The 26,739-nt window shown below is 58.3% G+C and overlaps 1 protein-coding gene across 14 annotated transcripts in view; it reads right to left on the reverse strand.

The window, feature by feature from the left end:
* The window catches only part of BCOR (BCL6 corepressor), a 119,589-nt gene that overhangs the window by 43,930 nt on the left and 48,920 nt on the right, over positions 1-26,739 (reverse strand). For 2 of the 14 annotated variants that reach the window (XM_023589043.3, XM_004459405.4), the window contains exon 1: positions 3,017-3,099. The exons of 4 other annotated variants lie outside the window; for them this stretch is intronic. The gene's annotated coding sequence lies outside the window, so the exon portion shown is untranslated. Of the gene's footprint in view, positions 1-1,541; positions 1,842-2,206; positions 2,602-3,016; positions 3,275-3,847; positions 3,910-4,457; positions 4,584-26,739 lie in introns of those variants that run through there. 8 more of the 14 variants (XM_071213001.1, XM_058291780.2, XM_071213004.1 and 5 more) reach the window with 8 other exon arrangements.

Raw genomic sequence — 26,739 nt, forward strand, 5'->3', positions numbered from 1 at the left:
TGGCTCACTCGCGGCTCACCGGAGTCTGTCCCTGCGTCGGCCCCCAACCCCGTCCTTCAGCCGGGAGGGAGGCCTGCATGCCTGTCTAGACCGATCTATCACAGACACAACCAACAACACCCGCGAGAGCGCGGAGACCTTGCCGGGGTCCCCCGGACCGCACGGTTCACAGCGGACAGAACCCAGGGAGCGCGACGGCGCCCGCGGCGTGTGGGGTGGGGGTGGAGGGAGGGCTACGGGCGCCGGCCGCCCCCAGCTAAGGGTCGGCTCTCCCCAGCCCCGGGGCCCCCGCTCCCGGCAGCCGGCCGGGGCACAGTTACAGCTCTGCGCGTTGGGCAGTCCTATTTTTATCTTGTCTAATCCCAAACTGGGCGGGGGAGCACAGGCGTCGTGCTCAGAGAACAAGAGATAGGCAGGGGAGGCGGGGAGGAGCAGCTAGGCAGCGACGCCGAGCAGGAAGAAAGAGCGGGCTGCGCGGGCCTCGCCGCGCCGCACGCAACGCGCCGCCCCGCGAAGTTACACTCGCCTCCCTGTCGCCCGCGATGCCCGGCCTCTCCCCCACTTCCAGCGCCGCCCTCCGCAGGCCCGGCCGCGGGGCCCGAGCCTGTGTGGGAGGCGGAGGCCCGGACAGCCCTGCAAAGGACTGGAGAATCGCTAATGAGCTGTGCGGCCCATTGATCCGGAGAACACTTCCTAATTAACTCTCAGTCACCTACTGGTGACAGCGCCTCAAAGGACAGCGCTGGGGGTCGGCCCAGCCCCGGCACCGACCTGTCCGCGGTGCGCCTGGTGCCCAAACCCGGTGCGCTCCCCTAACCACCCAGGCTATCAGGGTGCGCGGTGTACGCCACCGCACACTGAAGACCAGCCTCGGATTAAACCTGGACGGCATATTAATCACCGCCATCCTCCCCCCTTCCTCTACGCGGAGAAATCGTGCCCAAAATAAACCCGAGAACCAACACGGCAAAGCCCAGACCGGGTAACAGGTCGGGGGGGGGTGGGGTGGGTAAGGTGGATTAGTGCCCCTGTACGGGAGTCTCCAAGGCCGGCAATTGAAATGCCCTCCACAGAAGCAATTCTGTTGGCAGAACCAAATCCAACACCTCGTAAGGATTGATTTCGGCCCGCGGTGTCCGTTTCCAGTGCCACAGGAAGTCAGATGGCCAGAAATACCCGAGTGTGTCTGCGCTCACCACCCACCACCTTCTGGGGTGGGTCATTTCCTCCTCATTTTTACTCCCAAGCCATATTAAAGGTTTTTATCCAAGAACGTACTCCCTAGAACCAAATCCCACTAACCTTCCCCCTAACCTCCTCTCCAAAAAAAAAAAAAAAAAAGCTAAAATCCCTAGCTGTCTAGTCTAGATGCAGCGAGGCTGTGCGAAATACCTATCTGAAGCGCGCTGGTTTCTTTTTAAGGTTTGTTTTTAAATACATTTAACCCTCCCTCCTCCTCCTCCTTCCTTCCTCCCTCTTCCATTCCCCAACCCCCACCCTCCAGACGCCGGCGGTGCGCGCCCCCGCGCGCGGGCACTCACAGTCTCTAGCTGGAGATCGCGGACTTTCTGGAAAAGATTCATTAACAGCAAATTAAGCCTCGCCTGGCCTCGGCCTACACGCGGCCGGACGCAGCCGTCTCCGGGACCCGGGAACGTGCCCCCACTCGAGCGTGCGAGCAGCGGGAAGCCCGCCGGGACCACGCGTGCCTCGAACCGCCCCACTCCGCGCACGGCGCCCCAGGGCTCGCTTGGTAAACAGCAGGCGCACCCCCGCCGCCGCCCGGAACCCCCTGGCTTGGCGGAGGCACTGCAGCGAAGCCGCCCGCCCGCTCCAAGCCCGGGCCCCGCGGCGCGGCGGCGCCTCGCCCTCCCCGCCTCAGCCGAGGATCGCGCCCCTGGTGCGCAAGTTCCTCTTCGCCCTGAGCCTCCACGCCGCACGCCCCGCTGGACCTCCGAGTGGACCAACTTCCCACCGCCGCAGACACGCAGGCGCGCGGCTGGGCTTCCCGCAGGACTGCCCCCCCGCCGCCCAACCGAGGGCCCAGGTCTCGCCCCCCTCCCTCCGCCACCGCCCTCCCCACCCCCTACAGCCTACCCTCACCCGGGGAGGCTTATAACTTAAAACCTAACCCGCATCGCCCCGGTGGGGGCGGGAGTTGCGAATTATAATCTCAAAAGAACATTTACAAAACAAAGCGTCTGACCTGGCGGGCGGGCCGAGTCCGAACCCCTCGCTCCGCTTGATTTCCTAGTAGTTCTTTTTTTTTTTTTTTTTTAAATCCACGTGATTCGCGCTTTGGGGTAAGCCAAGGGAAAAAAAAAAAACAATCCGGGACTCCCCTCCCGAGTTGCGCGGCGGCAGGTCGAGCTCGGCTCGGCCCGGGGCGCCCGCCACACACCCTGGCGCACGAACAAGCCGTCGTTCCACTTGGAGAAACCACCAGCGCCCGGAGAGGCGAGACTAGGCGGTGGTGGCCGGGGCTTTTTCAGTTCTTCCCCGAGTCGAAAAAGAAAGCAGCCGGGAACCCGCCGCCCTCCCCTTCCTGCTCGCGAGCGAACGCCGAGCCGAGCTTCCCAGCTTCCAGCCCAGCCTCTCCCCCCACACACACCCGCGCGCCCGACTCGCGGCGCTCCGCGGCCACCGCGCTCCCGCGCACAGACACACACGGGGTGCAAACTTCCACTCCGCGGAACTCCCGGCTCTCCTCCCAGCCCCGGGAGGCGGCGGGCCCCCGCCCTCCGCGCCCCTCCCTCCCGGGTGCCCACGCGGGGCCGCTGAGGTTGGCTGCATTTTTAATAACTTAGGGCTCTGGAATCAAAACGAAAGCGAGCAAGGCAGCCAAAGGGAAGCGCAAAGGCGAAAGCTTCGCGGGGTAGGCGAGGGAGTCGCGGGAGAAACCCGCGGCGAGCGGGGGCCCCAGGCCAGGGGGCCCACTGTAACCCCGCGGCGCGCTGCCCGCCCGCCCGTCCGCGGCCTCCCGGTGGGGTGGGGGGGAGGTGTTCCGGGCACTGACCTGAAATCCCCGGCCGGGGAGGAGGCAGGGAGCCGGCGATCCGGCGCTTTGAAGTTTCCCCCCGAGCTGAGTCGAGCGGCGAGAGGCGGCGGGGGGGGGGGGGGGGGGGGGGGAGGCTGGCTGGGTGGGGAGAGGTGTGCAGGGGAGGGGGGGCGGCGACGTTCGCGGGCGGAGGAGCTGGGCCAGGGAAGCGCGGCGGGCAGCAAAGTTTGCAGTCCCCGCAGCCCGCTCGCGGCGCCGCGCTCGCTCCTCTCTTCCTCTCTCTCTCTCTCTCTCTCTCCCACTCCCTCTCTCGCTCTCTCTCTCTCGCTCTCTCTCTCCCTCTCTCTCTCTCGCTCTCTCTCTCCCTCTCTCTCTCTCTCTCTCTCTCTCGCCCGTCTGCTGCCAGCCGGCTGCCCCCGGGGTCGGCCCCGCAGAGGGGTGGGCTCTGGGCCGGGTGGGGGCGGGGCGGGCTCAGCGCCTCCGGGCAGGTGGCGACGGCCCCGCGCGATCCTCCGGGCTCCCGCGGCGGCTCCGGACTCGGCCGGGCTCAGCAGCTCCCGCGCCACCGCCGCTGCCGCCCGCGCTCGGGCAGGAGCCCCAGCGCCATGTTGACGGTTCGCCGCGAGCGCCCGCTCGGTCTGGGTGTGTGTGTGAGTGTATGTGAGTGTGTTGGCCAAGTCGTCCCTGCGCGGCGACAGCGCGGCTTGGGCTCCCCGCCCGGCGGCTCGCGGGCTCCCCCTCCGCCGCCCGCCTCGCTCCCGCGCTCGGTGGCGGTCTGGGCTCCGGCGCGGCTCCCCCGCAGCCGCCGAGCTCGGCCCGCGTTCAGCGAGGAGCGCAGCTCCGCCTCACCTTGCCGCTGGGAGCCCGGGCTCCGTCTGCCGCCGCACGCCGCGATCCCAACGCGTCCCCCCTCCCTCGTTCCCTCCTCTTCCTCCTCCTCCTCCCTCCGCCCTCCGCCCGCCCGCCCTCCGTCCCTCCCTCCTAGCAGCCGCCTCCCCTCCCCCCGCAGGCGCTGCGCTCGGGCGACAGCCGCCCGCCCGCCGCCGCCTCCAGCTCTCGCAAGTTTGAGCTCCCCCAGCCTCCGCTCACCCTCCGCTGCGGCGCCTCGGCGGTGGGCTCTCGGGAGGGGTGATTCCCCAGGAAAGGTTTGCCCGACTTTCCCCGGCCGTCGTCGATTCCCAGCCGGGCTCGTTCCGCCTCTCGGGGTCCGAACCCCGGACCACTTGGGTGGCGCCCCCCGTCGCCCCCTGTCCTCCCCTCCCCCGCTCGGGCCGAGTTGGCTGCGTCCGCCGGGCCCGGGCGCGCGTCCTGGGCGAGCCGGAGACCGACTCGGGCGGTGGCGGCGGGGGCGGCCCGCAGAGCCCGAGCGGAGGGGCTGGGGGGCGGCGGGGGCGGCTCTCCCCGCGGCGCGCCGAGACTCCCCTCGCTACCCAGAAGGCCAGTGGAGGACCGCAATTACCATAAAGCGCCTCGCACTCCGCTCCGCCAAAGCTGTCAAACCCCAGCGGCAGCCACCGCGGCCGCCTCTCGCCACCAGCGCTGCACTCTCCCGGCCTCGCGTCCCCTCCGAGACCAGGCAGAGCCAGGCGGGTTCGCGTCCGCGCCCGCACCCACCCCCACCCCGGGCCGCCCCTTCCTCTGGAAGGAGCCCTTTCCCGTTTCGCTGTCAAGAGCTACAAGAAAACACCACCCCCGGCGACAGAGGCGGTTCCGCCCGAACTCCGAGCCCGAGTTCCCCGGACGTTTCAATTGTGTGGGAATTGTTTGGAGAGGCGGTGGGGGGCGGGGGAGCGCGTGGGGCACAAAGAGTCGCGAGGGGGGTTTGGGGTAGGGGAGCGGAGATCCGCCACAATCTCTCCACGTTTGCGGGCATTTCTGGGTCTGCACCTCAGATGGCTGGAGGGTCTGCCCTGGTCCCTCACTCCGGCCTCGGAAGATGATCTCCCGCGTTTTATTTTCCTTGGCAGGGAGCAACTTTTGACGCAGACGGTTCGCCCCATAAATTTCCACGCGGTAATGTCGTGCTGATCGGTGCTCGGTGGTGGCGTAGCGCCTGCGCCCGCAGCAGTTCAATTGAATTGACACGTATTGAGCTTCTCTTGAGCACCCGGCGCGGCGCTGGACGCGGGGCGCTAGGGGAGGGCAGGGGACAGGCAGGAGGCAGAGGGAAGCGGAGAGGAGAGGTTTTGGCCTCCCTGGAGCGCAGGGCCTCAAGGGCGAGCCGAGAAGCCCCAGTTCAGGAAGGTAGCACGAAAGGATGGGAGCGGGGTGGGGGGGGGGGGGGAAGGGGAGAGGAGCCCGACCCGACCTAACCGCACCCAGACCGCGAGGCCGGACATCGCGGCCAAAGGTGACCCCAGTGACCTGCTCGCTAGGGTCTTTTTAGGCTAGCTGGGGCGGGGAGTGGTGTCTCGCCTAAGGACAAGATGGTGCAGGCTGGATGAGAACATCAATCCGAAATGGAGGTGGCTCCTAAATCCACACGGAAAGAACGTTTTAAAATATCCCGGAGTGTCCCTATGCCAAAAATAATCAAAAGCATCTCAAGTCGATTACTGACTCAAGGTCAAGACCAAAACCAGCTCTCACCAGCAGATATTTTCCCTTTTTAACATTAAGACTTTCTACTGACTGCGGGACTGATATTAGGTGCGATTTTATTCATTCTGTTTTAGTTCTCGGTACATAGCCATAAAAACAGCCCTTCTCAAAGCAGAAGTGAAACATCTCTACCGTTTGAAACCCGAAACTTCGGGCAGAATGAAATCTTCATGCTCCCGAGCTGCTTATAACAACTGATGCAAAAGACAGGCGTGCAAGTGTCCCCAGAGCAGTGCCCAGCCCGGCTGGGCTGCAGCGCAGGCAGCCAGTGGTGAATGTTTCCAGGACCCGCGCCTGCAGAATGGAATGCACGCCTTTTTCTTCCTAGTCCTTCTGGGGTGGATGTCTCTGAAAGCTAACCCACACATTTTTTAAATCTCTGGTAACAAGCAGAAAGACACCTGGACTATTATGCTGTAAAGCTATTTTTTATAAAGACATTTTAGGGCCAGACATTAAAAGTTATTAGACTGAACGCACGCGAGTTACAGACACAGCTGGAGAAAAGGCCTCTGGTCGTGTGTTGTAGCAACATTTCTTTTTGAAGCGACTCGTTTTTATTCAAAACAAGTCTAAAATAACCGGGAAGGCTTTGGTCGCGTATTTGTGGGGAAACTGAACGAGGTTCCAGGCGAAGAGGCCGCCGTGTGGCTGCCGGCCGCGCAGGAGAGCTGGCCTGGGCGAGCGCGGAGCCGTGCCAGGCTCTTCCGGCTCGGTTAGGCCGCGCCGCGGAGGCCCTGGCCCAGTGCCCAGCCACCTCCTCTCTCCTCCTCTCACCTCCCCAACTCTCCCTCCACCCCCCAGCCCCACAAGTACAGGCTTTTCCCGGAGTTCGGAGTCGCATGTAACCATCCAGAACTTCTGGAAAACCTAAGAACCTAGAGAGAGCTGGTGCCTGCTGCTTCTCAGAGTCCTGAGGCCTCCTGGGGCTGCTGACAAAGGGGGCCTGTTTGTCTAACTTTAAAAGTCCTGGAGTTAAAATAAATGGGGGGGGGGGGGTTGCTGTAAACGCGAAGGGGGCAGGAGGAGGGCTGATTGTGGAAGAAATTTGATGCTGGAAACAAACAAGCCAGTAAATTTGCCTTTGACTTAATATGCAGCATTCACACACACCCCTCCTCGCTCTCTCGCTCTCTCCCCCTACTCTCTCTCGCTTTTTTTTTTTTTTTTAGGGAGTCTCACCTCCATGGTATCCTCGTGTGGGCTGGTGGGATTAAGGGCTCCTCTTCCATCTCCAAGGGATACATTTTCCAACTCCGTGGGATTTTAAAAACACCTTATTAAGAAGATTCCTAAGAGGCAGGAGTTGGGGGGGGGGGGTGGGGCAGGTTGTGACTCACTGGGAATTAAAATGTAGGATTTTTCCCGAGGCACTCTAAGGCCGGGTTTGCATCTATTGGTCCAGATTTCGGTTAGGTGGGGTTGTTTCGAGAAAGAAAAGCAGAAAGTTCGCAAAAGGCAATCCCGTCCTGTGTCCCCAGTCGGGAAGCGGCTCCAGGAGCCGGGACGCCACGGGGCCTCAGCGTGTGCAGGCGACCCGGCCGTTCTCCTGCTCCCTCCTCCCCTGTCCTCCTCAAGAGCCCCTCCGGAGCTGACCCGGGGGGTCAGGCCGCTATACCCAGCACTCAGCGAGAGGAGGATTTCAATGAAAGCCGAGGAGGAGGTGGAGAGAGCGAGCAAGCGAGCGCAAGGGAGGGGACGCAGCGCAGCGAACGGAGAAATAAAAAAATAGGCTCAGAGAGGAGAGGTACTGCGAGCAGAGCCGCGGGGACCGCCCCTCCCACCTGCCCCTGCTCCCGCCCCATGGAAGGGTCCCGCGGTTAGAACATATGGCTCCACTTCGGGCTCTCGGGCGCTTCCCAGTTACAGATTCGCTCGGGCTCTGCTCTTCTCCGGCAAGCAGGTTGGAGCTTCTGGGAGCAGGCCTCAAGTCAGGCCAGGCTGACTATGCCTGACCTGCCAGGGCCTCTCCGGCACTGCCCACCCTGCCCAGGTCTGGGGGAAAGACCACTGCATCCCGTGATAAGGTCATGAGCCTGTGTTTGGGGGAACCCAGGACTCCAAAAATAGCATGTGGGGTTCGCTGGTAACAGATGTAGTAGGATCTGAACTGCGGAGGATCTAAACCATGAAGCTCTGATGGCCTTCCTAGGAGGCTGTTCTTAGGCCTGTGACACTGGCTGTTGAAAGAGGAGGGAGTCGGGTGATTACAGATGAGGGAGCACCCTTCTGACAGTCTTCCAGTCACTTTGTAAAAGAACTCTGAACTTCTTATCCTCTAATGGAAAAAAAAAAAAAAAGATCCAGGGGCCCAGCCTCTCTCCAAGCACAGGGCCTATATCTGGTTTCCCCTCAGAAACTCGGATGAAGGAAGAACTGAAGGTGAGGCCTTGTCCCGGGGATTTCAACCATTTGGAAATATCTCAAGGATTACCCTCCAGCGCAGGCACCTGCCGGACTCGGGTCACAATCTTGAAAGTGGCTGGCTCTTTCTGTCCAGCCTTTGGAGGGTTATTGGGCCGTTTGAGGGTGGGAAGGGCCCAAAGGACAGGTTCAATGTGGTCAGCAGCGACCGTCTCTAGGAATTTCTGGCCTGCGCTTGGTTAGTGTACAGCCATGTGCTCCCCAAACCGAGGCACCGGTGGGCGGACGCCCTCCTGCACTGTGGGGACCCGATGGGAGGATGGTGTGGGCCAAATGGTTAAGAAAAAAAAAAACAGGCGGCAGGGGATTGGGTGGGCACCTCCGTTTCGGGGAGGCTATGTCTTGAGCTCCGCTGGCCCTGGCTTAAGTGCCCTTGAAGCCGCCACATTGGGCCAGATGCTCCTGCCGATAAAGCGGGACTCCACGACCTAACCGGGCGGCTTATTTTGCAAGGCGCCTCCTGCACGTATTTTACCTGGCTGGGGGCAGTGAGTGGGAAGCACGGGGAGATTGGCCGGGCAGTCACCAACTACTGGCCTCCTGCCCCAGCCAAATGTCTGCAGCTTTCCTCCTCCACCCACGGGTTGGGGGGGGGGGGGTGTCTCTGAGGAGACATATCACTAACGAACCCCAGCACTGGAGGGATTTGTCGGGCTCCCCCAGCCCCTAGCCCTGCGCTGGACCGGGGGCAGGAAGCGCGTACCAGTCGGCAGACAGAAAAGCAGTGCTGATCTGTCTCTAAATCCCTCTGAGGCCCCCTACAAAGTCGGGTGAGAAGGTGAGTGGTGCGGGGTGGTTGCCTCGGGAAGGTCGCGGCCAGGAGCAAAGCTTGGGGTCGTGCTGGGCTGGGGAGTCCCCGCAGCTTAATCCGCCGCACATTTTACCCATTCTATCCCTCCTCCTGGCCCACTCTGCTCCACCTCCGCCCCAGCACTCACCCCCCCCCCATCCCCACGTCTCCAGCGCGTTAACAGTCGCGCAGCCCCCGGCCGTGCAAGTGCGGGGAGGGGGGGGGAGGCGCAGGGTGGTTTGTGTTGCGAGGCCTGACAGAACCTTCTGTGTGCGGTGGAGGGAGGAGGCTAATGCATAATGCACAGCGCTTGGAAGCCCGGCCATTAGCGGCCTGTCGGTGACACAGACAAACGACTGAGAGGGAGGAGATCCAGCTCGCTCTGGAGTTTAAATATACCAGCGTGGAGGGGAAACGCCATGATTTAAAAGTGTGTGTTTGCAGACACTCGCATATATTTTAATGATTTCCAGCAGGCCCTGCGTCCCAGCCTTACACACGCACACACATACACACACACACAAAGGGGGGTGTGTATAGGGAGGGAGAATGAGAGCAGAATGAGAGGCCTTAGCCCGAGACCCTCCGCTAGCTTTTGAGAGATGGGATTGGGGGAGGGGGGATTGCGGAGGTTGGTAAACCCAGCGCAGAGAAAGCAAGGCATGGGGCAGCCGTAGGACAAGGCCATCCCAGGATTTTTTGTTTTATTATTTTTGAAATCTGGCAATCGGCCCTTCCACCCGGGTCTCGTTCCTCTTGCTGTTTCCTGGGTGAAAGCCTAAATCAGCCCATCCTTGCTACTCCCCCCCATGCCCACATTTTTGAATCTTCCTTTTCCATTGGCAACCCAGAAACCCCTTTTCTCCCCGTTTAACACACCAGTGTTTTTTAGCAATTAAGGCAAGAAGGGGGTGGGGATAAAGATAAGCCAATTTTTTTCCGCCGTGCAAGTGTGAAAGATAAGATAACACTAAGCTGGGGCAAAGCGGCTGCTTACAACCTCCCCTCAGCGATTCTGATCGGTCACTTCTTATCTCGCAAAAATGCTCCTTTCGAAAACTGCATCAAAAAAAGAAAAAGGCTAAAGGAAAGCATTTTCATTTGGAAATGACATTTAAAACCCACCTTCCCTTCACCAGCAACCCTCTCCTCATCCTCCGGGCTCCCCAGGAAAAGTCGCTACTAAATGGTTTCAGGCTTTCTCTTGGGGGGCTGGATTACTGGCGTAATTAGGCTGAATAAAACTAGGATGCGTAAGGAGGATTTATTCTGACCCAATACCAAACTCGCGACCGGGTTGGCTTTGCATAGTTACTGATTGGTGTTTGTGTTTCACCACTGCGCTCTGTTTGAAACCAAACAGGTAGTTTTATTTGGGAGGGTCATATAACTATGTCAACAGGAGGTGGTAGCTAGTGCGAAATAGAAAAAAAAAAAAACTGCTGATTTTTACAGGCCCCTGTAAAGGGAGGAGGGGGCGTCACACACCCCCAAACCCGAGAACTCCCAGCCGAACCGGACTCTCAGGGAGTTTCATAAAATCTTTTACTCCGCTCAAGAATCTCACGAAGGGATTTCCGGAAGACTTGGTATTCGTTGAGAGTTTTGCTATTGAACTCCAGGCCCGCAGAACGGCCTGCAAATCGTCCCGAACCCAGGGGCTGCCCCAGAGCGCAAACACCAAGGCCGGGGCCCCAGGCCGCGCTAACGAGCCTCGGGCCACCTTCAGCTCAGCGCTCCGAGGCTCCCACCCCTCCACCCCCCATCCCGGGTCCGCACCTTGGCGGCCCGCGCCCGTCGAGTCCGCCCCTCTCCGGGCCCGGCTGCGTGACCCAAAGCCCGGGGCCAGCCGCGGCCGAACTGGCCCCGGGAAGCCGAAACCGCCGAGCGGGGAAACCCCTCCTCTTGCCCTTCCCCGAAAAGCCTGGCCGCGGCGTAGGCGCCGAGCGAGCGGGCAGCAGCTGACAGCCGGGCCTCACGTAAGGCCCACACGCGTCCCATTAGTCAGCCCGAGTTCCCCTCGGGCGAGCCGTCTGGCGCGGCCCCAAGGCCCGGCACTGGCGGGGAGGGGTTGCGGGGCCGCGGAGAACTGGGGCGGGAGCACGGGCTCTGCGGGGCCCAGCCGGGCTCGGTTCCGCGTTCCTGGGCCCGCGGGTAAGCTGAGACGGCGGGGCAGGCCGCTCCCTGGCTGGCGCCGGGGCGCCGAGCTGCGCTTCACGTGCCCGCCATATCAGCGGCGGCGGCAGCGGCGGCGGCAGCGGCAGCGGCGGGGGCGGGGGGGCGGACAGGGAGACGCGGGGCCGCTCCCGCGGGGTCTCCGGCCCCCGCCTTCCCGCTGGGGGGCTGAGACGGGACCACCCCGTAGCCCCCGGTCCCCGCGGCTTCGCGCGCCCTCCCGCGCGAGCAGAGCGCGGCGCTGCCAGACGCCGAGAAGCTCCGCGGGCGCTGCTCCAAGAGCTGCGAGGCGGCGGCAGCCAGGGGAGGGTGCTCCTCGCGGCCGCCCCGGGAACTTCCCGGCCGCCCCGCCGCCGCCGCCGCCGCCGCAGTCACGGGGACCGGAAGCCCTCGCGCCGCCCCGAGCGGCCTCCGCCGGCCCCCCGGGGCTGTTCCAGACGACGACTGGCAGCGCGTCACCCCCCGCCTCCCCAATCCCTCCAGGTCCCAGGCGACCGCCTTCGCCCTGGGGCATCCCCATTGGAGCGCGGAGGATCCTCCTCACAGTCTGGGGAGACCTGCCTCTGTTGCCGCCATGAGCACTCTCCAGCCCACCACCCCCTCCAGCCCCGCAGCTGGGACCCGAGGGGCGCGGAGCCGCCGCTCCGGCCGGGCGGGAACACCTGCTCCCGGGCCCTGCAGCTGGGCGCGCGGTGCCGGGAGAGGCTGCCTACTGTTGTGTGCGGAGATCGCAGCGGAGAAAAATGGGGCTCCGAAGCTCAGCGCCAGGCGCGGCCCCAATCTCCCACCCCCTCTGGGCAATCATGCCCGGAGCCGGCAAGGGGGCCCGTCTGTCCTTCCGAGGGTCGAGGGCCGCCACCCCAGGGAGCAGTCTTCTGGCCTTAAGAGGTCGTTAGCAAGACAGATGGGGCAAAACCTGTTTTGGGAACCTTCCCGGTGTCCGCCCCCGCTCTCCAAACCAGACTCGTTCTAGCCTCCAGCGGGGGCCTGAGGGTCACTGCGGCCCTGGCAACACCCCCACCCCCACCCGCACCACGTAGGGTCTGGTACAGGGCGCTGACTTGGCCACTTCGCGTGGGGAGGGGCTGGTGGACCCTCCCCATCTCCTCCTTGTCCCGAGGAGATCGGGCAGCCGAGCTGACCTGCGCGGGCTGCCCTGCCTCACCCCTCCAACCCCCGTCCCGCCCTCCCCGGCTCTCCTGGCCCTGGGCCCGGCCAGGGAAGGCGTTGTTTTGCCAGCGGGAGCCGAGCGAGTGCGCAGAGAAAAGCCTCCCTGCTCTAATGAGAGTGCACACAGCGCTGCAGCGAGGAGGATGATTACCCGGCGGGCGGGGGTGGGAGGGTGGGGTGGCGCGGGCCCGGGCCGCGGGCGGCGTGTGCGGCGGCCCCGCGGGCCCGGAGTCCCCGCCTGTCTGGCTGCTAATCGCACGCTTTCTGCTGTTACGGAGGCAGGCGGGAGCCGGCGGCCGAGTCCAGCGCCGGCGACTCGGCGGGTGACACGGAAACATGGCGCAGCGCCCCTCCCCCGCCCGCCCTCCCCGCGCTCCCCGCGCTCCCGCCTCGCACTTCCTCCCGCCCGCGCGGCTTTTGCAGTTCCAATTCTCTGCTTTCGGCCCGGCACCATTACGCTAGCAGCCGCTTCTCGGCGGCCCCGCGCGTCTCTTTTCCCCTTTGTTTTCGGGGTCTATAGAGAACGTTTGCTTTTGTCCCGAGCTCTGGTTAAACCAAACTTGTGGTGGCAACGGAAGGCGCACCGCGGGCGGGGAGGGGACCGGGGATTTTGGCAGCCGCCGACCCGAGCGTGGTGGAAACTTCTTGCTGGGTTCCCCGCCACCCCGCCTTCCACATACCCCCACCCACTCACACGCAGGCCCGCCGGCCTGCAGACGCTTCCCCCTTCTCCCCCGAGAGGCCCCAGCCCTCCAGGAAGGAGGTGTGGGCCAAAGGGAGTGGGACCCGGGGGAACAGCCCTAAGTGTACGTCTCAGCCCCGTGCTTGGGGCACTCGGTCCGTGACCTGTCTTCTCGCAGCCCCAACTTGCTACTCCTCCCTTCCTTTGGCCATTCGGGGCTTTGTATCCGCCGGTGGGGAAGGAAGAGAAAGTGTTTCGTGTGGGAGGGTGCTGTTTATTTTAAGGGTTTGTTTGGCATCCCTCACCCCCAAAAGCACCGCTTCCTTGTTTAGAGGGTCTAGGGCGAGGAGGGGGAACGTGGACTCCACGCAGCAAAGGTCGAAAGCCTAGACCTGGGGGCTCAGCCAGGCTCGGTCTGCACGTGGGCTGGGACGACCCCGCAGAGTGGGGGGCCCGAGGGTCAGGTCCCCCGATCGAGGAGAGGCCAGACCTTTCTCCTCCAGGCGGGGACGCAGGACACCCTCTCCCCCCACGGCGTTTTTCTTCCCCGACCCCGCGCGCACGACGTGGCTCTCCGCACCGGAGCTGCTCAGGCGGCAATTTTTTAAGCCTGCAATTAAGCTAGGCGTCGCCGTGTCCTCTGGTAGTGTCGATTCTGTCAGTTGCACATGGCCTTGGTACTCTGGTCCGAGGCCCCGCGATTAGTCACAGGCTCGCTTCGCCCCTTCCCTAATCCGCCTCTGCAGGCAGCCTGGGGACGCAGCCGACTTGGCGGCGCTGGCAGGGAGCCGCCGCGCGCGGGGCGGGCGGCCTGGCCGGTGCCAACCCCGCTGCGCCCAAGCCGGCGCGGCCCCGGGGTGCAGGCATGGCGTCCCCTCCCCCATCCCCGCCCCCTGGCCAGGGCGGTGGCGCCCCTCCTCCTCCCGCCCCTCTCGCAGGCCAGCGAGATCTATTTGTGTGGTGTCATTTGCATAAAAATAGGACAAGTGTTTCAGCGCGTTCGAACGCGGGAGGCGAAATCCTTATTGATGTGTCTGTGTGGAGCCTTCGGTTGTCGGAGCAGTTTGATTTAGGGTGTTTGTGTTGCCTTCTGCGAGAAATGAGAGGAAATCCTGCGCAACGCCTTCGGCGACCGGGGCCCCCCCAAAGCATCCCCTTCGGCGGCAGGGAACGGCCCGCCGCCTGGGGCCGAGCGCGTCGGGTCCACATCGAGCAGGTTGAGGGCCAGGCGGGCGGCCCATTATGACTCATAAAACCGGGCGGCCTAATCACCAGCTGCCAACCCTTTTACGTGTGGCGCTTCCCAATGCTCCCTTCGCCCGGCCCAGGCCTCCGGCGGGTTCGCCCAGGGCGCAGTTCGAGCCACCCGACGGGGGCTAGTCAGGAGGGCGCCCGTTCCCGTCGGCAGCGCGGCTTCCCTTCCCGGGCGACCCCCGTTCTCCAGGCCTCTGCGCGGCTCGCCAGCGACTCCTCAGCTTGGGCAAAGGGCTGGGCGGGCGCCGGCCGCGCGGAGCCAGTAAATCAATCATTAACTCCCCAGCGAGGCCTGGCGAGGGGAGGGAGCGGCGGCCAGAGCCCTGGACGCGGGGGCAAGCGCCAGGCTCCCGCCCCGGCTCTGGAGCCGTCCACGCGCCAGCGGACTGGGAGCGTAGAAGGTGGAAGGCGGGTTCCGCCGGGCCTCCAGGTCCGCTCCAGCAGCCTGCGCCCGCCGGGCCTTTCAAGGCCCTACCTCGCCTCGCCGGGCAGGTCGGGTTGCCGCGCGGCCCGAGGCGGGCTTGAACATTAACGAGCCGCCCCGGGCCTCGCGGCCTGCTCTCCCGGGAGAGCCTGCCGCGCTCGGGCCGGCCTCTCGAACCCGGCCCCGCTCCTTGGGGCTCCTACTGGCCCAACCAAACCGATCTCACCCAGTGGCCACCGGCCTCCCCGCGGCCCCCTTTCCCCGAAGCCCACGGTGGGGCCGGCACGCAGGGGGTTAAAAGCCCCGGTTCGCCCCGGCTCCTCCGCAGCGGGGAGGAAACGCTGATCAAAGTGCTTACGGGGAAGGAAACACACACACGGCGCACTCTGGGGCCCGGGTCGAAGGAGGCCGACTGGAGACGGCTCCGGGGCCGCCAGCCTCGACCCGCTTCCCACACTCCCGGGAACGCGGCGCTGGCTCGCGCGATTCGTTCGGCGGAGCTCGGCGCGGCGGGGCCGGGAGGGCGGCGGGGAGGGCGGCGGGGAGGGGGAGGCACGAGGGGGCGGGAAGCGAGCCCGGGCTGCGCGCCAAGAGGCCCGGAGCCGCAGATTAGTCACCGTTCGGCTCGGGGCTCACGGGTGTGCGCCCGGGGAACCCGGAGAGCGGGCAGCGACCCAGCTCCACCGGGCTCCAGCTCCACCGGGCTCCAGCCGCCTCCAGGCCGCGGCACATGAGAACCCCTCCGCGCCCCCGCCCCTGGGCGCCCCCGGCGCGGCTGGCTTAACTCTCGGGGGCTCGCGCTGCAGAGATCCACTTGTCAGTTCAAGGGCAGGACAGAAACTCTGCAAGCGGAGTCTCCCGAACAGGAAATTTCTCATTGACAAGGTGCTGCCCCTCCCCCACGCCCAGCTTCAAAACAAAAACCCGGCCCGAGCAGCCGCCGCACCCGCCGCCTGCGGCCTGCGCCCCTCGGCCGCCCCGGCGCCCCGCGCTTCTCGACCCCGGCCGGGGAGTGCAGAACTCGCCAGCCCCCAGTCCCGGGCGGCGGCGGCGGCGGCGGCGGCGGCAAACAAACACGCCCAGGGGCGGGCTCGGCTCCGGCTCCCCCCGCTGCCACCTCGGGGGCCCGGCAGGGGGGCCGGGCGGGGCCGCCGCGTCCCGGAGGCCCCGCGCCTCCTCGGGTGATCAAGCCGCCAGAGCGGTTTGGCGGAGCTGCGGGAGGCCGCGAGGTCAGCGGCTCCCTGGAGGCGGGAGGCGGGGGGAGGGGGGGGAAGGGGGGAGCGCGGCGCGGCGCCGCCGATTCGGCGAATCCCGCGACGGGGAACCCGGGAGGGCTGCGAGCTCGGCCTGGAAAAGTTCCTGTGGAAACTCCGTGTTTTGAAACTCCAGCGGCGTTGCCGGAGAAGGGGGAGAGAGGATCTCGGCGAGCGCGCGGGGGGGCGCATGGCCCGCCTTTCGCTCCTGGGGAGAAGGGGGTTTCCGCGTGCCCCCCCCCCTCCGCCCCAGCCTCTTGGGAAGCCTGGTGGGCGGGGATGGCGGGTTTCCGGGGCCCGTTCTTTTGTGTATTTCGCTCTCTTTCCTCCAACACTCTCTCAGGGAAATTGATAAAACCGGTTCTATTTATTGAATTCAACCAGGAGAGGAAGGCTGCCTTTTTAGGGACCCTTCTATTCAGGGTAATTTCGTATTTGACACATGTAAATACTTCGTACTCTTAGGTAAGGTCAAATTATTTATCATCTGAAGTTATATTTCAATAGGCCTACAATTTAGAGACGCGAAGTGCCTTCCTATGAATTATTACGGTCTAATAAGAGAAGTAACGTACGAACTGCACTATTTGGGAGGGAATCACTTCGACTGTCATTTAAATGGCTCTCCAATAGTTAAAAAAAAAAAAGACATCCGAGTGCCTTTGATTAAACATACAATTTACAAGACCATACAAGACCATCAGCAAAGCCATCAGGAATATACAATCTTGGGATTTTTATTTATTTATTTCCACCACCACCCCCAGGACATGCATGTCATTTAATCCTTAGGGGAAATTTTATCAATATCAGGCAAAGTCTAATTTTCCTCCTCTCCCCCAGTGAATGTTTTATCATGAACCCAGGGAACCTTTGAAAATGTGAGCAAACTCCACCAGCAGGAACTCCAGTGGGAAGTTTGTGGATCTTAGTACCTCAGTGACAGCAGCAATCACTTTCTAACAATATTGCAGCTCTTTTGTGAAACATCTTGGCTCCCCTGCTGGAGCCTAACCTTCCTGAAGGCCTGTGTCCATCCACCCATCTTGATGTCCCACAGCCCCCCGCCTGTTTTAAGTCATTCTTCTAAACCTGCTAAAATACCACCTCTGCAGAGGTTCTCCCTTGCTGTCCCCCAACTCCAACCCTGGGCACCCTTTATTGAATTACCCTGTTGTATTCATTCATCTCCCATCTTTAGAATGCCCTTCCTTGACTCCACATCTCCTTTCTCTGCTACCTATTTATCCTACCCCTGCACAGCTGTGCCTCTTGAAAAAAAGTATCTACATCCATTTCCACTTCCTTGCCTGGCGTTTGCTACTTCTGATGTTATTCTAAGACCTGGGGATCAGGTTTTTCAGTGCAGCTTTGGGTGGAAGAGTGTAAGATTCGAAACAACTAAATGTCCAGCAATGGCATTGGCTGGTGGTACATTGTAAAAATGAAGATTTGCTCTGTGTACTTATATGGAATGACCCCGGGGTTCTATTGTTAAGGGGGAAAAACCCATAATGTTCAGAACAGTGCTTGTAGCATTTTACAATAAGTGTAAAAGCAAAGTAGGGGGGAATATAGACACATTTGTATACGCTTTAAATATCTGCAACACTGGGTGCAGCTGGCAACAGCCCCTGCCACAGTTTCTTTATACATAGGCATGACCATTTGTTTTATTTTCAAAAAGGAGAGCACACTGCACCAGAGCTGTTTCTTATCTCACCTATGAAACTTATTGCTACATCTTACAGATATTTTCTATCAGCACATAGAGATGGACCTCCTCTTTGCCAAGGCTCAGAGAATTTCACTGGGTAGATATATCATAATTTATAACACTCTGCAACCCTCCCCTCCATTGCCATTCCACTGGCAGGGCTCAAGATCATCAGTCACTTCCTTGTTGCTAGGAATGGTGGGCATTTTTCAGTCCTCACTTAACACACCTGACCACTCCCCACCTTGAACTTCTTGGCTTCTTAGATGCCACACTCAAGGTTTTCATCTGACCCCTGACCCTCTCGCAGTCTCTTTCTCTTCTCTATGGTCTACCAGTTGCCTTGGGCCTGGATCCTCTCCTCACCCCTCCCTCCCCAATCTCATCCAGGCCCAAGGCTCTCTCTCCAATAGAAAATGATGAAGCTAGGATTCAAACCCTGGAAGTCTATGTCCAGAGTCCAAGTTCTTAACCATCTGGCTGCACTGCCTCGGAGGATACCTAATACTGAATTCTTTAAAAAACAAACAAGCAAAAAAAGTGAATTGATCAATTCAGTCACTGGTTATCTACCTAATACCTGCATCTTCAGCGGGTGCTAGGGGATACAGTGGTGAGCTGGACAAGCAGTTTCTTAGAGAGGGAAGAGCCCTTCCCTTAGAACCTGTGATTTGCCCCAACTCTCTTCCCTATCACAGTAAATGGCTCAGCTACTCTCTCAAGTGCTTAGAGCAGGTACCTGGGGGCGGGGGCAGTCATCTTGACCCCTTCTCCCTCTTCTCCCACTCAGCTTCCTCAGTCCACCAGCAAGGCTAACTGAGTCTACTTTCCAATTTTCTCTCCCGTAAGCCTACCTCTCCCCACTCTCCCATATCCACTTTAGGCCATGCCACCATCTTCTCTTGCCTGGGTCTGCATGTTTTGCTTTCACTCCTACCCCGCTATCCATTCTCCACAGGGCAGCTAGAAAAATCTTTTAAAAAACATGTCAGATGTCATTGCCCCACGAGTTCCCACTGCATTGGAATAAAACCCAAATTCTTTAACAAGACTTCTGATCCCTGATCCCTGCCACTTTGATGCTTGCTATTGTCTACCTCCCTCTCTGAGGGCCAGCCACCCGGGCCTCTCAGCAGCTCCTTCAGAAGGTTCTGGGAGCTCATGCTTGGGCAGTCACCTCCCTGACAAGATGGTCTGCCCTGCAAGGGCAGGGCTGTGTCTGGTGCCTGTATCGTCTCTGTGTACTAAAGTTTGCATCACTTTCCACCAATGACCATGTACAAACACAGTGTTCTCCAGTTGTTCATGGCTGTATTCCCCCCACCCACCCCAGTGCCTAGAACAGTGTCTGAACATCTAGTTGCTCAAAAACTAATTTGTGGAAAAACAAATGAATGGCAGAACACTTAATACATCTTTGCCAGTTGAATCACTCTCATACAGCAGGGCCAGAGAAGGAACCACGTGCGAGAAAACAAGCCAGATGTGGGTGTGTGCTAAGGAAAAAGGAGAGTGCCTGGGCTTACAGGGAGCATCTCTGCACTTCCCAGGAGGATGGAGGCAGAAGAAAAGACGAAAGCAAAAGCAAAGCCTGAGGCCAGAGGTGCCAGCATCCTTTGGGAGAGGGCCAAAGGGGCCCCATGATATACATGTGCAGGTCTTTCTGCCTGAAAAGGAGTCAACTGCCCTTGACATGCAAGCTGGTGGGGAGCCCTGAGAAGTCCTGTCCTTGTGAAGCATTACAGAACATGGTCTCCAAGGCACCTTAGCCAAGGGCAAGACAAAGCCAAAAATCAGAGCCTCTTTAGAAGATGTTTCCTCTTTGGCCACCCTGTGGTCCTGGCTGGGTGGCCAAAGACCGAGATGGTCTCTCTTCTCCGAGAACCTCAGAAACCATAAGGATGGGTCCTGGTCACAGTTGACCTTTGGGCAACTGGAGTTTTTTTGAGCAATTCCATCACTACAAGGCATTTGATAACAAAGCAAATCCTTCTTGAGGCTGAGTATAAATCATACATAAAAAAAAAAAAAGAATAACTCAAGCAGTTAAGCACCTGCTTCCCACATTGGAGGTCCCAGGTTCAGTCCCCGGTGCCTCCTAAAAACAAAGACAAAACAACAACAACAACAAGCAAACAGGTAAACAAAAAACCAACTCAGGGGAACTAATGTGGCTCAGTGGTTGAGCACCGGCTTCCGACATACGAAGTTCTGGGTTCAATCTTTAGCCCTGGTATCTCAAAAAACAACAACAGGGAAGCAGATGTGGCTTGGGTGATTGGGCTCCTGCCTACCACATGGGAGGTCCCTGGTGCCTCCTAAAGAAACAAGGAAGATGGACACAGCATGTGTAAACAACGAGGGGCTAGGGAGAAATAAATAAAATAAATCTTAAAAAAAAAAAAGACAACAAAACAGCTACTGTTTACAGAGGGCCTTCGCTGTTTTCAGTTACCATATGAGTTACATTTTCCAATTGATCTCAATCCCCCAAATAACTCTATGGGATAGGTATTCTTCATATGCTACAGTGGAAGAAACTGAAGCTTTTAGAGTTGCCCCCCACCCTCAAAATACATAATGGAGTTCAGCTGCCAACCTAGACTCCCAACCCAGGCCCTTTCTGGTCAAGTATACTGCTTGTCTTGCATGCATGCGCACTGTTGCCCCAAACCTTAAAATGTCTTCTGGGATCAGAGTCTTAATCGGGTCCTTCTGGGTCATCCTGGCAAAATGCCTATGGCAGGAAATATCATAAAAGGAGTTGGTTTCTGGGATCAGCAGGTCTCAGATGATCTGTTGTGTTCACCATGGAAACCTAAGAATTTACTGTCTGAATAAAGAGTTGCCTTCCTCCTAGGTAAGCCTTGAGAGAGCGTGAGGCCAAGAAGTCCAAGGAAAGGACTTCTTCCCGGGAATAAATAGATTCTCTAGCTCTGTTTGGCAAGTTTCTGTACCCCACCAATACTAAATTATGGCACCGCATCTGGCAAAAGTACAAATCACCCTGCCTATTCATATTTCTGGGCAGTGCTTTCCCCTGCTTTGAACTTTGATAAAGATTAATCAGCTCTTACCACAGGAGAGCTATAGCAAGGTAGAGATGCTATGATATGTGAAGAACCTACCACACTGTCGTCTGAAGCTAGAGAGCTCTTAAGATTTGGGGGAAGGAGGGTCATTAGCATTTTTTCAGCTTAAAACAACAAGAGCTGGAATTTATTAAGGGCTTACTATCTGCCAGGCATAGTTCTAAACATTTTAGATATCTATCTAACTTCTCATTTAATCTAGAAAACTACCCTATAATCAAGGTACTACTATTATCCCCATTTTGCAGATGAGGAAACTGAGGCTTAGGTAATTAACTTGCCTGGAGACTCATGGCTACTTGGTAGAGCAGCGACGATTTGAACTCCGACCTATTCCTAGAGCCTGAGCTTTGATCCACACAGTCACTGCCCGGGCCACCCTGGTGAACACAGGAGACTAAATTCCAGATTTTTCCAGGCCACCTCCTGTGACCAGCTTCTCAGCACAATGGGGTGCTTTATTCAGATCCCAAGGAAATGGCCTTCCCAGAGTCCCTGCATGCAAATGGTGTCCCCTGAGGCCATGAAGGCAGTGCCTGGGTCCCACAAGCCTCTCCTCCCCTCTGCAACTTTCCAAGCCAGGGCCCTTTCTGGAAGAGCCTAAGCAAAAAGGCCTGGGTGCCGCGACGGAGCATGGCAACCGCTGCCCTGCTCTCTGGCAAAGCACGCTGGTCAATCTGTGGGTGCCCTTGTCTGCTCAGCGCCAGTGTCTGCGCCGGGACCTTCCTGACCTGCTTGCTGGCACAGGGTATGCGGAGGAGGGCAGATCAATCTCCAAGATAATTTAGGTTCTGTCTTTCCTCGAACCAGCCGCTGTCCTCTGCTCTAGGGCTGACGACTATGATTAATGCGCCACCGAGTATTTCCTCTCTTCGGCTTCTTCCTCGCTTTGGGGTTTATTTTACAACCGTTGCCGGCGTTTCTCCTCTGAAGAGAGCAGATATGCACAGACTTGAGCCCAGCCCTTGGCGTGCCTCAGCCCGCACCGGGCCCTTCCTGGAGGAGGTGACGTGACCGAGGAGGGTTCGAGGTTCACCCACTGGCCCCGCCAGATTGCAACCTAATCCTTTCCTTATTCTGAAAACACCAAAAATAAGGATTGTAGGGAAGGCAGTGAACAGGATCACACTGTCTATTCCTCATTTGTAATTATATTTTATTATTATTCTCCCTACTTTGTTCCGATCACAATTTAAGACTGCTTCCAAAGATACACAAAAACCCAGCAAAGATAAATCGAAGTGGGCCAGGACTTACACGTAATGCCTGCTCACAAACATCTTTGCCCCATTCCGCGTGATAGAGCTGAATTCATAACGCCTTTCAAAAAATGAGGTAATCCAGCTCTTCAGATGGCAATACTAACCTCTTTGTAATGCGAGGGGCCGGTGCCCAGTAGGGGAAAGAAGCAGCGAGAGAGAGGGGTCCCCTTGGGCTGGCTCCCGGGGTAGGTGACCTTGGGAAAGCCACTCACCCTCCGGGGACAATGGATTCTGAGGTTCCCAACTGTCTGCCAGTCTCTGAGGCCCCTTCCTTCCACCCATTCCCTTGGACGTTGAAGGGCGCCGTCATCCTGCAGACGGAAGCTAGCACTACCCTTCCTGGCAGGAGGTCCTCTAGAAATGGGCCCCAAGGACGCTCGGGTGCATGTGCCATTTCTCTCTCACACACACAGATAATCTCCCCCAACCACTGAGACGGTGGAACCTGAGGCGTCTCTTCCCCCAAGGCAGGGACCCCCCTTTTCCTAATCTTTAGCTAAAGAAAGACTTTCAAGAGAGTGGAGGGGTGAGAACTGAGGACCCCCCCTCCCCCGTGAGCTACTTTCTTGCCTCTTCTTAGCATTCAGTTCAAGACACTTACGACCTGCCCTTCTTCTCCAGATCCAAGTCTTATCCTCCTCCTTGGCCTTTTTTGTTGTTGTTGTTTTTAAATTTTATTTTTTAATTATCTTTTTTTTAAGTTAATAGATGACACAAAACGTTACATTAAAAAACATAAGAGGGTGGTGGACTTGGCCCAGTGGCTAGGGCGTCCGTCTACCACATGGGAGGTCCGTGGTTCAAACCCCAGGCCTCCTTGACCCGTGTGGAGCTGGCCCATGCGCAGTGCTGATGCGCACAAGGAGTGCCCTGCCACGCAGGGGTGTCCCCCGCATAGGGGAGCCCCATGCACAAGGAGTGCGCCCCCGTAAGGAGAGCCGCCCAGCGCAAAAGAAAGTGCAGCCTGCCCAGGAATGGCGCCACACACACGGAGAGCTGACACAACAAGATGACCCAACAAAAAGAAAGACAGATTCCCGTGCCGCTGATGACAACAGAAGCAGACAAAGAAGATGCAGCAAATAGACACAGAGAACAGACAACCGGGATGGGGGGGGGGAAGGGGAGAGAAATAAATAAATAAATCTTTAAAAAAAAAAACACACATAAGAGGTTCCCACATACCCTACTCCCCACCCCCATCATTTTTAATTGTATTTTTAAAAAGATACATAGATCATAAAAAATGTTACATTAAAAAATATGAGGTTCCCATATATCCCACACTGCCCCCACCCCATCCTCCCACATCAACAACCTCTTTCATCATTGTGGCACATTCATTGCATTTGGTGAATACATTTTGGAGCACTGTTGCACCACATGGATAATAGTTTACATTGTGGTTTACACTTTCCCCCAGTACATTCAGTGGGTTATGGCAGGATATACAATGCCCAGCATCTGTCCCTGCGGTACCACCCAGAACAACTCCCAGTCCTGAAAATGCCCCCACATCCTATCTCTTCTTCCCTCTCCCTACCCTCAGCAGCTACCATGGCCACTTGCTCCACATCATTGCTACAATTTCTTCCATTACTAGTCACAATAGTTCCATAGTAGAATACCAGTAAGTTCACTCTAATCCATATTTTGTTCCTCCATCCTGTGGACCCCTGGGGTGGCAATGTCCACTCCACCTCTATATCGAGAGGGGGCTTAGATTTCATATGGATGATGGATGCAATTCTCGTACTTGCAGTTGTAGGCACTCTTGGTTCTCTGGTGTCTTCACCTCCCTGTTAGCTGGCCTGGGTAAGTCCAGTGAACCAGAGGGTAGGAGTTACAAGACTGCTGAGGCTCAGGGCCCAGCTGGCACAAGGCCAGTCCAGAGATTCAAGTCTCCTGAGTATACACCAACTCCTTGGCCTTTTTTATCCCTTGCAGCACCTAACACAATGCCCAGCTCATCATTTGCTTAAAACACCAATTTCTTCCTCTCCCTCACTCAGCCCCCCCCAGATTCTCTACTGCCTATATTCAGGCTTTCTCCAAGCTTTTCTCCAAGTAGGCTACAGGTCAGAGGGGACTCTGGGGGCTCAGCCCTGATCGCTTGCCTCAAGTGGGAGGCTGCTCTGAAGACCGTGATTTTTCAAAATGCAAGCATGCACAACAACAGGGATGAGGCCCACCAATTCAATGCTAAGCAAAAGAATCCCCAGCTCAAAAGAATATGCATGGGACAATTCCATGGATATAGAGTTTTAAAGTGGGAAAGGTCAATCAAAGGTGTTAGAGGTCAGGATAGGGGTTAGTTACCCTTAGAGGGAGGGAGTGTCTGGGAGGGGCCCAGGAGGGGACTTTCCCTGAGGGGGAGGGCTCGGAATTTCCAGCACCTAGATCTGGACACTGATGACCTGGGTGTAGTCAGTTTGTAAAAAAACTCATCAAGCTGCACACTGAGGATGGATACCCTTTTCCCCATGTGCACCGTACTTCAAGAAAACTTTGAACCATAGAATACATTTAAAAATACACAGACAGACTGGGAGAAAAGAAGGCTAAAATTGCATTGTGTGCTCCATGGCAGTAGAAGTCTCTGCCAGACAGGGGTGACACCCTGGGTGGACTGTGAGTGTAGGGGTGGGGGCAAGAGAGCCAGGAAGCAAATTTTCAAAACAGGCGAATCTTCCTTTCTGTTCCATAATTTAACCACGTTGTTTAGAGTACTGCACCAGGAAAATGTGCTCAGCCTCCCCCCATCTTTGCCCTCGCATCTTCCCCTCCAGAAATGTGTCATTCCCCCACCCCCAACCTGCCGCTTCTCCCTGGTCCCCTCCATCCACTTGGTTATGACATCCAAGGAGCTGGGAGTCATCCCTGACCCCTCCAACCCCTTCACCTCCCCAACCTGACCCACCGCCTCCACATTCTGTTTTCACTTTCCTCTACCCAGCTCTGGGAGTCCTCCATTCCCTGACCCCCAGCCAGTGCCCTCCTAATCAGTCCCCTAATCCATGCCTGGCCCTCTGCAGCTCATTTCCACAAAGTAGCCAACAGTAACAACCTCACCTGCCCATACCGAATGCCTACTGTGTACCAGGTACTCCTCCAGGCACGTGGCCCGCCCTGGCAAACTAAACAGGTGCCTGCCCTTGTGGCGCTTAGATTCCGGCAGGAGAGAGATGGGCAGTAAACAATGTCAGTAACACATCCTAGAATTTTCTCCCATGGTAGAAGGTGATATGTGCCAGGGAAAGAAACGTGGGAGCAGGGAAGGGGCACCAGGAGGGCAGGTGTGCGGAGAAGGTTGCAGGATTCAGGGAGGTGGTCAGGGGAGGCAGCACTGAGAAGGAGAGATGTGAGCAAAGATTCAAAGGAGGCGAGGGAGTGAACCAAATGGATTTCTGGGGGCAGACTGTTATAAGTGGAGACAGGGCCAGTGCAAAGGCCCTGTGGCAGGTGAGGGCCCACTCTGTGAAAGGAACAACCAGGATTCCAGTGTGGCTATGGTATCAAGTAGTAAGAGAAGGATCAGGGAGGGGTGGGGTGGGAAGCAGATCCTGCAGTCAGCCCAGTGTTGCCAAAATGCAAGCCTGACAGAGCCAACCTCTTGCTAACTACTCTCCAGTGGTTTCCAATATTGAGAGAAAGTTGAAAACTCCCACTCAGCCCACTAGGCCCTGTCCCTTGGGCCTTCGCTCTTACCTTCCTTCCCATGTTGGGACTGTCCCAGGATCTGACCCAACTCCATCTTTGCCTAGTTGCTCAGAGCTCAGTGCAAACACCTCCCCCCCAAGACGCCTTCCCTGAACCATTTTCTGGACCAAGCCCATCCCCAGTCTCTCTCAAAGCACCCTGCCGGTCCCTTTCATCACACGCCTCATCAGTGCACAGCGATCTACAATTCAGTCTATAATTAGTTCATTCGGTCCATCACATGTTTACCGGGTATTTACCCTGTGCCTAGCACCTGGGTGCATGGAGCACCATGGAGAACAGGACAGACAAGGTCCCTCTTCTATGGGAAACAGATCATAAACAAAAAACAAATAGAGAAGATAACTTCCCTTGATGGTACCTGCAGCAAAGATGATAAAACAGGGCAGTGTGATTGGGAGTGGCGGGAGGGAAGGGCAGCTGGGAAGGAGCTAGCTAGATGACTCTGGGGTGGGGGTGGGGGTGGGGGTGGGGTGAGTCTGACACAGCCAGAACAGCAAGACACAGGCCCTAAAGGAGGATTTCCGGGAGCAAGCTGTTACAGGCAGAGGCAGAGCCCATGCAAAGGTCCTGCGGCAGGAGAGGACCTGCCTCATGTTAGGACCAACCAGGATTCCAGCGTGGCCAGAGGGTACAGTAGGGGGAGGAGCCACCGGAGCCTATTGGGCTCTTTGAGGAAGAGAAAGAAGGCCCATGTGGCAGGAGCAGAATGGGCTCTCTCCAGCTAGTCCATCGGTTCCACCAGATCCAAGAGCCCTTATGTTTTTTTTGTGGTGGCATCCCTTGTGCTTGCATGTAGTGGATGCTCATTGCATGCATTGGCTGCAGGAGTAGGGTTCAGTCCTTCATTTCTGCTGTGGTAGACTGAGTCACATACCCCAGGAGGAGGGTAAAAAGCCCAACACGTTCTTTTTATTTTTTTATTTTTTATTTTTTTAAAGATTTATTTTTATTTATTTAATTCCCCTCCCCTTCCCCGGTTGTCTGTTTTCTGTGTCTTTTTGCTGCGTCTTGTTTCTTTGTCCGCTTCTGTTGTCGTCAGCGGCACGGGGAGTGTGGGTGGCGCCATTTGTGGGCAGGCTGCACTTTCTCTCGCGCTGGGCAGCTCTCCTTACGGGGCGCACTCCTTGCGCGTGGGGCTCCCCTACGCGGGGGACACCCTGCGTGGCAGGGCACT

This window comes from Dasypus novemcinctus, chromosome X, assembly GCF_030445035.2.
Source record: "Dasypus novemcinctus isolate mDasNov1 chromosome X, mDasNov1.1.hap2, whole genome shotgun sequence".
NCBI classification, from domain to species: domain Eukaryota; kingdom Metazoa; phylum Chordata; class Mammalia; order Cingulata; family Dasypodidae; genus Dasypus; species Dasypus novemcinctus.